The following is a 12544-nucleotide window of genomic DNA, read 5'->3' on the forward strand; positions in this document are numbered from 1 at the left end:
CGCATCTAGGTTGAAAAGGGGAAATCAGTAGCTAAGGAATGAGTCTCATGTCTCTTGGGTGAACAAGGGTAGAAAGGCATGACAACGCAATAGAGAATGACCAGGTCGATCGGTTTATTATCCTCGCATAGGAAAAAGGTGGCTAAAGAGAGCAAAAATGGGACGTAATCCACATATGTTGCCTGGATATTTGTTGCTCTGGGCAACCATACCTCCCTCACCACTCTACGTCCATGGAGGTACATCGTACTGGTGCGCCCACTGTCCGAATGGGCCTCCCATGCTCTTATTGCCACTTTTTTTGCTGTTAGTATAACGCCAGCAGTCAAGTCAAGCAATGCTACTGCTAAAGTGATGCCACATTTAACTAATGCCGCTCTCAGTCTAATGCCACCGATAAATTTAAGCAACGCTAGCAGTCTAAGGCATTCTAATTCTGTTGCACAGCCAGTATACCAATGATGAAACTTGTTACTACCTTCAGATTTTTGCACTGTTAATGCTTATAGATTACATACCTCACTTTCATGAGATAAGTTAATTATTTTGTACAGTGTCACCAAAATGCCAAGGCGCTGATGTCATTTTATTTTGGTTAAACTGCACAGACAATTATGAAGACAAGAGGAAAGGTCAAGAGGGGTCACCTCCTCCTCCGGTTGTTTTCTTTATTCGTTCGATCAAGTTTTTTTATGTTTGATCGATTATCAAGATTGGGATAGCAATTTTTAAGGCCCCCCCGAGTTCGAAATGATATTTACCTTGGAGGTACATGGTTTGCAATTTTTTTATACTGTCATTAGTTAATAATGATAGTTACCTTTAGACTTTTGTATTTGGTTTAATGCTCATGCAGAGCTAGTATACCAATGCTGAAACTTGTTACCTTTACATTTTGTATTGTTAATTCTTATAGAAACCTTCTAGTGCTAGAGTTTATTGAAATCTGTTCAGTAAAACCATTGTATTGTACCCTGTAATAAACTAACTACTCTACTGTTGCACTAGCCACTGGATTAGTGTATAATTGTAGTATTCGAATGGTGTTGCATTAGCGTATGGACATAAATAAAGTGTGGCAAGCTTTCCCAGATATGTGCTCAAGAAAACTACTACCTGATTTTCTAAATACTAGACGTTTGGGTACTTTAAATTGAACCGTGAAAACGTCTTATATTAAGGAAAAAAGGGTGTAAAGTCCACTCAAATTATCCCGGTAAAGCTAGTCACACCTTTGTTAAAATTAATGTTCATTATGTTATCAGAGGAGGTATGTATGTTTGTCTCTAATGCCTGTCGACTACATACCTGACATCATGATGTAATGTTAAGTCATTTCCTTTTGTTCAGAGTCACTGAATTGTCAAGGCGCTGATGGCATTTTATTTTAGTAGAACTGCACAAAATTTGCTTAAAAGAAGAGGAAAGGTCAGGAATGGCTCAGTTTTTCAGGAAAAACTATGTATGCCTTCCTGACATCAGCCGCTGTTGCTTTATTTATTCCTTCAAACAGGTGGTTAGAAACAGTCTTGCTACCTTTTCCCATTATGAAATTGGAATGCTTATATTTGTGAGTCTATGCTTCAACTAGTGCCACTTTTAGAGTAATCACACTTTCAATATCTATGCAAACAGGGATGCTCGATTTTAGTGGAACAGCACAAAAAGTCCAACTGGTTCAACATTAGGAGCATGTTTTTTTCCAAACCTTTATATCCAATTGGTGGCACTACGAGCTGTTCATTACGAAGGTACATGGTTTGCTACTATCTTGCTACCCTTTTTGTACTGTCATTAGATAGTAATACTAGTGGTTTGCATGTGAATTTATTGGCAGGGTGGACCTACATTGGAGGTGCAGGACAAGATTCAGTGATTGGATGCTCAATTTCAGTTGTATTGATTTCACCTCTTCCATCACTGCGAACATGGATAACCTTGGTCTGATGAAGAATAGGCGCTATATTTCTGCTCTGAACCAGCAAATCAATTCAGTATGAAATTGTCTATGGCAAAACATAACTGTATTAGATTGTCTAGTGTAGAACATGACAGATGCTAAGCGGAAGAGACATGTTTAAACCGAAAATACAAGGTGTGGTATATGTTTACTAGCTGCTTGATATTTGTGCAGATAGAGATGTCTGCCCGTTGCTATTTGGAAAACAAACAAAGTGTCCGCAATTTTGGTTGAACTGCACAAGAGAATAGTATAGTCACTGCATGCAGTGCCATTTGAAAATAGACACAGAAAGATTGGATAGTCACTTCATGGACTGCAGAAAAGTAGTACTGTACTATTTATTGGCCAACACTAGGTGCTTCATTGCTTTTGTCTGATTATACAATGGGCATCATTTTGCCTAAGTTAAAGTTTGTATTCCGAAAATAGACTCGCGGTGTGATCGATAGAAGACCAAATCATATTGCAGTGGATGTTCGTCCATCATGTGTGGTTCATTCTCATGGTTCCAGTTGTTGGTGAAACCACTTACGTATGCAAGAGGAATTGTAGACTTCACAAACAAATTTGTCTTTCAGTCTGTACTGAATGTTGGCCAAGAGAAGCATCCATGTTAGTAGGAAGAACAGATGTTTTTTCTAGATCTCTGCTTTTGGAGCTACATATTTGTATATGATCTGTTATTGTATATCTTAATATTTTTGTTGTTGATTTGTTATTGTATATCTTAATATTTTTGTATATGAACTTGGTCAAAGTTTGTAAAGCTTGACTTTTACCAAAGCTAATATGCGAACTAAATAAAAACGGAGGGAGTACCTCCTTTCCGGTTTGCAGGCTTAATTCAAACCTCTCACCAACCAAGGTACTCCCTTCGTCCTGGATTTATTAGTCGCGTGAGCAAAGCAGCAAGACCAAGGCATGGCAATAATTAACAGCATGCAGAAGTTTAAGCCTAATTAATTCCAGCAATTTAAGTGGCTGCATGCGTGCCCTCGGCTGTGACTCATCGCATGCTGCTTCGCGTATTGCCTGCGAGTGATTCGGGGTGCCTGCATGTAGCCGGCCGTAATTAAGGCAGCTAACTGATGCAAAAAAAAGATACGCTTTAAATCTGTGGAATCATTATTGACAAGGAGGGAGATGATTCGAGTGCACTTGTTTGACCGCCATGCCGGTGTGCGACCCAGACGGGACGGGACGACACAGTCATAATTTCAGTTTCTCTAGTTTTCCATGGCAAGCTGGCACGCTAAGCCATTATGCATTGAATTCCAATGACCGTCGCGCTACCTTCCGCCTATAAGTACTGTTTCCCGGCCATCTCAGGTGCCACCGTGACCCAACTCGCCATATCCTCATAAGCCCCGACCGGCCCGACGTCGCTCGCCACGTCCACCATGCCCCCGCCCGTCCGCGGTAGGCGACGCCGGAGGTGGTCACCGCCGGAACTAGTGTTCGGGTTTTCACCGGAAGGCAGACGGAGGGAGGAGGCATTCTATCTGTCTTTAGATGGCAATGCGGAGATCGAGGAGTTGTTGGAGCGCGACCGCATGGCGGAGGAGCAGGAGTTGTTGGAGCGCGACCGCCTAGCGGAGGAGCAGCGTATCGCCGATTTGCGCCGCCAGCGGGACATGGAGCAGCAGCGCACCGACGCTCTGAGTCGTGAGCAGAGCGCCCGCAACTGGGCCGACTACGTGGAGGCCAGCGCCCAGCAAATAGCCTTGGAGGCTATCGGGCACGCACGCGTTCGCGACGCTGATTTTTACTACCAGCTCGTCAAGTGGGTTTCCCGCTTGGAAGCCGGAGCTTCGGTGGACCATGCCGGCATGGAAAGGGCCAATGCGCACGAGCAACGCGCCTTATCGCACCTCTGGCAAGTCTGAGGCGAGGCAGAGGACATCGGTGCCGGCGTTTAGCATGGACAGCAGATGGCGGCCGACATCGTCTAGTTAGCTAAGAGTAAGTTAGTACTTGTACGCTACTAGAGTGTTAGTGGGAGTAGATAGTTAACTTGGCTATGATGGTTGTCAACGTGGAAGTTCGGTACTCTATATGTGGATCAGACCTGTTACTTTCGTCTGAATGTTGAACTTTCCGTTTGAACGTGTGGAATGGGCTGTTATTTTTTTAAATGGGTTGTATTTGTCCTCCACGGTTTAGAGGCTGACTTGTGGGCCTAGCAAGTTGACGCGTACACAATCAGGAGATGATTGTACGTGGAGAGGATGATAGCAGGGACCCGCAAAGGTCATGGCAGTACGCAAGCAAGTGCCTCCTTATTTCAAGCCAATAAAAAATGGCTCCTCCTAGTGGATTTCTGACATCTGGGTCCCATGCCATTGTCAACGTAGTCAATAAACAAGAGAATTGCACAACGAGCGGCTGACACCAGGGACCCAGCAACTCGCCCAGTTATTTTGTTTTGGGTTAATTTGATAAATGCCACTCCAAATCTGGTGTATCCGAGAAATGCCACTGCAATTTCTAAACTTTGAAAAATGCCATTTCATGCCATTTCTAGTGGCATTTTTCGAAGTCTGGAGTGGCGTTTTTCAAAGTTTGCAAACTGCAGTGGCGTTTTTCAAAGTTTGCAAAAATTGCAGTGGCATTTTTCAAAGTTTGGAAATTGCAGTGGCATTTTTATGAATCGCCATAATTGGAGTGGCATTTATCTAATTTGTTTTTGAGACGGAAGCAGGGTGTCAACTGGGCTGTGCGGGACACTCTGGCCTGTCTAGACAGCCTTTTCTTTTATGTTTACCACAGACCAGCCCAGTAGTTTTTTTTCTTTCTGAAAATGGCTAGCCCAGTTCTTTTGTGATTTGTCAAGTAAGTCGCTTTATCAGGCATGTTGGGCTGCAAATCTTTCAAGACGAGGAGAGCTTCATTCGGCTGGCCGAGAAAATGGCCTATCAGTAATGAGAAATGGGTTGTACATTTTTAAAACACATCAAACCAGCAATTATTTTCAAATATCTTTTTTTCATTTCGAGATTTTAAATTGCATTGATTTTTATGCATGGACAATTTATTGGATTTTATATTGATATACATTTATTTTTAAAATCAGTCTGAATGTGACTCGAAATTTCGGGATTAAAAACAGTTCAGACCGCACCGACATATGCAGAATTTCGTATAATTTTTTAACCGGGGCCACAATATGGGCTGTAATGCTAACATAAAGAATATGGGCTCCAAAAAACCCATAAGAATTAGCAATGGGTTGTAAATTATTTGAAATAATGGCAGATGGGCTGTATGGTGTTTTCCACATATTTGAGGCTTTTGACAGATGGCCTGTATACTGTTGGATGTCCATCCAATGGCCGTCGTGCTTCTTCAATCTCTGCTCTTCCTACTCTAGCCGCTCAAACAAATGGCGGCGGGACTGCCTGCTCCCTCCTCCCCGCGGCCGGCTGTGCTGCCGCGCAGGCCTCACCGCCCCACCGTACTTCCATCGCTGGCCTAGCCATCCCTCTACTCACCCACACCTGTTGTTATTCTCCGGCGATGACAGACAACCAGTAAACCCTCGTACAGTCGTACTCCCCTCCGCGTTGGAAACAAAAACAATGACCGAGTCTTCCCTGCCTTCGTGTCGTTCCCTTCCTAGGCCTCGCCGTCGTCCACCGCCCTGGTGCTCTCGGCGTGGCGTGGTCAACGTGGTCAACGACCGACATGCATCTGAAGTGGACTGTACGTGGAAAGGCTGACAGCTGGGTCCACGACCGCACGCAAGGAAATGCCTCCTTATTACACGCAAAATAATGATTTCCTCCACCTGACATCTGGGACCCACCGAAATGGCCTCTGTATTTCGCGAAAAAACGTTACCACCGCTGACAGCTCGGACCCACCAGCTATATCTTCGCACGCAAGGAAGTGCCTCCTTATTACGCACAAAAAATGAATACTCCCCCTGCTAGTTGGGACCCAGTATAGTGGGCCTACTAAGTTGACAGGGACGAAGGGCTTTGTCAACTTAGTCAATATGCACGATTCTAGCTCGACTGACCGTACGATGTCCATCCAACGGCCGTAGTGCTTCTTCAACCTCTGGTCTTCTTGCTCCAGCCGCCCAAAGCAGCGCCGGTCGTGCCGCCTGCTCCTGCCTCCCGTGGCCGGCTGTGCTGCCGCGGAGGCCTCACCGCCCCCATACTACTCCCACCGCTGGCCAGGCCATCCCTCCACTCCACTCACCCACACCCCCTGTTATTCTGCGGCGACGGCAGCGCAGCCGAACCAGTGAACCCTCGTACTCCTCTCCGCGTGGGCATCCACTGCCGCGTCTTCCCCGGCTCCGCGTCGTCCCCTTCCTAGGCCTCACCGTCGTCCACCGCCGTGGTGCTGTCGGCGCGGCGTGGTCAATGTGGTCAACGACCGAATTCCATCGGAAGAATACTGTACGTGGAGAGGCTGACAGCTGGGTCCACGGCAGCCGCAAGGAAGTGCCTCCTTATTATGCGGAAAATAATTATTCCTCCACCTGACAGCAGGGACCCACTGGACGCCCACCAGTATATCGCGAAAAAACGTTTGCCCCTGACTGCTGGGACCCACCCGACGGGCCACCGTATTTCGCGAAAAAAACGTCCCCCCTGCTGTTAGCTCGGACCCACCAGAAGTGCCTCCTTATTACGCACAAAAAATGAATACCCCCTGCTAGCTGGGACCCACCTTGGTAAGAGGCTGACTTGTGGGCCTACTAAGTTGACGGGGACGGAGGGCTTTGTCAACTTAGTCAATATGCACGATTCTAGATCCAGTGACCGTACGATGTCCATCCAACAGCCATAGTGCTTCTTCAACCTCTGGTCTTCTTGCTCCAGCCGCCCAAACCAGCGCCGGCCGTGCCTCGTGCTCCTGCCTCCCGTGGCCGGTTGCGATGTGGCAGAGGCCTCACCGCCCCCTACTACTCCCAACGCTGGCCAGGCCATCCCTCTACTCACCCACACCCCATGTTATTCTGCGGCGACGGCAGCCTCACACCGCAGGGAACCAGTGAACCCTCATACTCCTCTACGTGTGGGCATCCACTGCCTCGTCTTCCCCGGCTCCGCGTCGTCCCCTTCCTAGGCCTCGCCGTCGTCAACCGCCGTGGTGCTCTCGGCGCGGCGAGGTCAATGTGGTCAACGACCGACTTCCATCACAAGAGTACTGTGCGTGGAGACGCTGACAGCTGGGTCCACGGCCGCAGCAAGGAAGTGCTCCTTATTACGCGCAAAATAATTATTGCTCCACCTGACAGCGGGGACCCACCGGACAGGCCACCGTATTTCGTGAAAAAAACGTTTGCCCCTGACTGCTGGGACCCACCAGCTACATCTTCGCACGCAAGGAAGTGCCTGATAGTCGGGACCCACCTGGTCGAAGCGTATGTAGCATTGTCATTCTGGTCGCGAACATGTACGCACATATATACTGGTCGGTATAGAGGCGCGCACGTGTCGTAGTAGAGGCGCGCACGTAGCATGTACACGTACGTACAGCGGCCAGGGTGCAAGAAAGAAAATACGGCCACGTATGTGTACATACGGGCGGGGTCTCGAATGCCTACTCGCGCATACGTACGGCCAGGGCTCGTGTACATGGTTGGGTCAGAACGGAGAAACAACGTCGTCGTCGTGTTCATGGGGAGGCAACGGAATGCGTCGTGTTCATGGGGAGGCAACGGAATGTGTCGTGTTCATCAGGAGGGCTTGGACGGAACAGGCGATGGAAATGAGGCATGGTGTACCGCAGAACGAAGGAAACGGCCTTGTGTTTGACCGGTCACGTTTGAAACGGGATCCTGTTCATCGGGAGGGGTCTGGCATATCGCAAAATGGAGGAAACGGACCTCCTACGGTCGAAACGGGGGTCCTGTTGATCGGGAGGGGTGTGACATACCGCAAAACGGCCGAAACGGACTTGTGTTGGAGCAATACGGTCGAAACGGACTTGTGTTGGAGCGCTACGGTCGAAACAGGGGTCCTGTTCATCGGCAGGGGTGTGGCGTACCGCAAAACGAGACTCCACATGATACTGTTCATCTCCACCGTCGACCCCCTCCAGCCTCCACGAGCTACTGTTCATCCACCGTCGACCTCCTCCAGCCTCCACCTGCAACTGTTCATCCACGGGCTCCTGTTCATCTAGCCTCCACTGCGCGCTACTCCACCGGCTACTATTCAACCAGCCCTCTCCACGGACTCCTGTTCAACCACCCCTCCACGGGCTACTATTCATACTGCCCTCCACCGTCTACTGTTCATCCTGCCCTCCACGGGGTGGTCCTGTTCATCCAGCCCTCCACGGGGTCCAGTTCATCCAGCCCCAACCGGCTCGATCAATCGGGGTCCTGTTCATCCAGAGGCAACACCACGGGGTCCTCTTCATCCACCCCCACCGGGAACTTTTCATCCACCCCCCCCCCGCAACGCTCACTGTTCATCCAGAGGCAGCATCGATCGGTTCCAGTTAGCAGCAGTAGCGAAGGAATCGCTCGATCGGGTTCAGTTAACAGCCATCGATCGATCGCTCGGGCTCAGTAACGCGTAGCCTGCAGTGCAATCGCTCGGGTTCAGTTAGAGCCCAACGCCTCGCTCGGGTTCAGTTAGAGCCAACGCCTTGCACACACGCGCGTACGTGTACGAGAGAAACGCGCATCGCTCGGCCCCCGACCTCCCACCGTAACCGGGAACTCCCCGAAATTTTCCTCCCCCTCGCTTCTACCACGGGTTTTTCCGTCATGGACGGCCCAAAGAATGTCATGCAGCTGCGTCTCCGGCCCGCCCAGGACGAAAAGCCCATTTTCTGTCATGATTTTTCGTCATAGAAGTAGGAGCCCACCACATCTATGATGATACCGGATTTTGTCACAATTACCGTCATAGAAGTGTCATATGTATGACATAAATTTTTTTTGTTCGGCCCAAAATGTCACGGATGTGTCTTTTTTTGTAGCGCATTGTCCCTTCTCTCTTTTTCTCTCTTTTTTTATTTGGGCCTTTTCCCTTTTTTATGGCCTCTTTTTTTATTTGGGCTTCTTTGGCCTCTTTTTTTCGTCCAGAGTCTCATGCCGACTTGTGGGGGAATCATAGTCTCCATCATCCTTTCCTCACTAGGACAATGCTCTAATAATGATGATCATCACACTTTTATTTTTCTTACAACTCAACAATTACAACTCGATACTTAGAACAAAATATGACTCTATATGAATGCCTCCGGCGATGTACCGGGATATGCAATGAATCAAGAGTGACACGTACGAAAGAATTATGAATGGTGGCTTTGCCACAAATACGATGTCAGCTACATGATCATGCTAAGCAATATGACAATGATGGAGTGGAACGGTGGAAAGTTGCATGGCAATATATCTCGGAATGGCAATGGAAATGCCATAATAGGTACGTATGGTGGCTGTTTTGAGGAAGGTATACGGTGGGTGTATGATACCGGCGAAAGGTGCGCGGTATTAGAGAGGCTAGCAAAGGTGGAAGGGTGAGAGTGCGTATAATCCATGGACTCAACATTAGTCATAAAGAACTCATATACTTATTGCAAAAATCTACAAGTTATCAAAGCAAAGTATTACGCGCATGCTCCTAGGGGGATAGATTGGTAGGAAAAGACCATCGCTCGTCCCCGACCGCCACTCATAAGGAAGGCAATCAAAAAATAAATCATGCTCCGACTTCATCACATAACGGTTGACCATACATGCATGCTACGGGAATCACAAGCTTCAACACAAGTATTTCTCAAATTCACAACTACTCAACTAGCATGACTTTAATATCACCATCTCCATATCTCAAAACAATTATCAAGTATCAAACTTATCATAGTATTCAACACTCTCATAAGAATTTTTTATTCTTGAACACCTAGCATATTAGGATTTAAAGCAAATTACCATGCTATTAAGACTCTCAAAATAATCTAAGTGAAGCATGAGAGATCAATAGTTTCTATAAAACAAGTCCACCACCGTGCTCTAAAAGATATAAGTGAAGTACTAGAGCAAAATTATATAACTCAAAAGATATAAGAGAAGCGCATAGAGGATTCTAACAAATTCTAAATCATGTATGGCTCTATCAAAAGGTGTGTACAGAAAGGTTGATTGTGGTAAACTAACAAGCAAAGACTCAAATAATACAAGACGCCCCAAACAAAACACATATCATGTGGTGAATAAAAATATAGCTCCAAGTAAAGTTACCGATAGAAGTAGACGAAAGAGGGGATGCCTTCCGGGGCATCCCCAAGCTTTGGCTTTTAGGTGTCCTTAGATTATCTCGGGGGTGCCATGGGCATCCCCAAGCTTAGGCTCTTGCCACTCCTTGTTCCATAATTCATCAAATCTTTACCCAAAACTTGAAAACTTCACAACACAAAACTTAAAGTAGAAAATCTCGTGAGCTCCGTTAGCGAAAGAAAATAAAAGACCACTTCAAGGTACTGTAATGAACTCATTGTTTATTTATGTTGGTGTTATACCTACTGTATTCCAACTTCTCTATGGTTTATAAACTATTTTACTAGCCATAGATTCATCAAGATAAGCAAACAACACACGAAAAACAGAATCTGTCAAAAACAGAACAGTCTGTAGTAATCTGTCGCTAGCGCAAGATCTGGAACCCCAAAAATTCTAAAATAAATTGCTGGACGTGAGGAATTTATCTGTTAATCATCTTCAAAAATAATTAACTAATTATAACTTTCCAAATAAAAATGGCAGCAGTTCTCGTGAGCGCTAAAGTTTCTGTTTTTTACAGCAAGTTCAACAAGACTTTTCCCAAGTCTTCTCAACGGTTCTACTTGGCACAAACACTAATTAAACACAAGAAACACAACCAAAACAGAGGCTAGATAAATTACTTATTACTAAACAGGTGCAAAAAGCAAGGAATAAAAATAAAATTTGGTTGCCTCCCAACAAGCGCTATCGTTTGACGCCCCTAGCTAGGCATAACAAGCAAGAATAGATCTAGGTATTGCCATCTTTGGTAGGCAATCCATAAGTGGCTCTCATAATAGATTCATAAGGTAATTTAATTTTATTTCTAGGAAAGTGTTCCATGCCTTTCCTTAATGGAAATTGGAATCTAATATTTCCTTCCTTCATATCAATAATTGCACCAATCGTTCTAAGGAAAGGTCTACCAAGAATAATAGGACATGAAGGATTGCAATCTATGTCAAGAACAATAAAATATACGGGCACATAATTCCTATTTGCAACAATAAGAACATCATTAATTCTTCCCATAAGTTTCTTAATAGTGGAATCCGCAAGGTGCAAGTTTAGAGAGCAATCATCAAAATCATGCAAACCTAACAAATCACATAAAGTCTTTGGAATCGTGGAAACACTAGCACCCAAATCACATAAAGCATAGAATTCATGATCTTTAATTTTAATTTTAATAGTTGGTTCCCACTCATCATAAAGTTTTCTAGGTATAGAAACTTCCAATTCAAGTTTTTGTTCATAAGATTGCATCAAGGCATCAATGATATGTTTAGTAAACACTTTATTTTGACTATAAGCATGAGGAGAATTTAGCACAGATTGCAACAAGGAAATACAATCAGTCAAAGAGCAATTTTCATAGTTAAATTCCTTGAAATCCATAATAGTGGGTTTAGCAACATCTAGGGTTTGAATTTCTTCAATCCCACTTTTATCAAATTTAGCATCAAGATCAACAAATTCTGAATTCTTGGAATGCCTCCTAGGTAAAGGTGGATCATACTCAGTCCCATCATTATCAAGATTCATATTGCAAAACAAAGATTTAATAGGGTACACATCAATAACTTTTAGATCTTCATCTTTATTTTCATAGGAACTAGAAGAACACGCTCTTATAAAGGCATCTTTCTTAGCAAGCATCCTAGCGGTTCTTTCTTTTCACTCATCAATGGAAATTCTCATGGCTTTGAGAGACTCATTGATATCATGCTTAGGTGGAATAGATCTAAGTTTCAAAGAATCAACATCAAGAGAAATTCTATCAACGTTCCTAGCCAAATCATCAATCTTAAGCAATTTTTCTTCAATCATAGCATTAAAATTCTTTTGCGAAGTAATAAATTCTTTAATATTAGATTCAAAATCAGAGGGCATCTTATTATAATTTCCATAAGAATTTTTGTAGGAATTACCATATTTATTAGAGGGATTACTAGGATAAGGCCTAGGATTAAAATTTCCTCTATACGCGTTGTTACCAAAATTGTTCCTACCAACAAAATTCAAAATCATTGATTCATTATTATTCTCAATCAAAGTAGACAAGGGCATATCATTAGCATCAGAAGAAACACTCTTATTAGCAAATAATTTCATAAGTTCATCCATCTTTCCACTCAAAACATTAATTTCTTCTATCGCATGCACCTTTTTATTAGTAGATCTTTCAGTATGCCATTGAGAGTAATTAACCATAATATTATCTAGGAGTTTAGTAGCTTCTCCTAAAGTGATTTCCATAAAAGTGGCTCCTGCGGCCGAATCTAAAAGATTTCTAGAAGCAAAATTCAATCCGGCATATTTTTTTTGTATAATCATCCACA

Source organism: Triticum aestivum, chromosome 4A, assembly GCF_018294505.1.
Source record: "Triticum aestivum cultivar Chinese Spring chromosome 4A, IWGSC CS RefSeq v2.1, whole genome shotgun sequence".
Taxonomy (NCBI): domain Eukaryota; kingdom Viridiplantae; phylum Streptophyta; class Magnoliopsida; order Poales; family Poaceae; genus Triticum; species Triticum aestivum.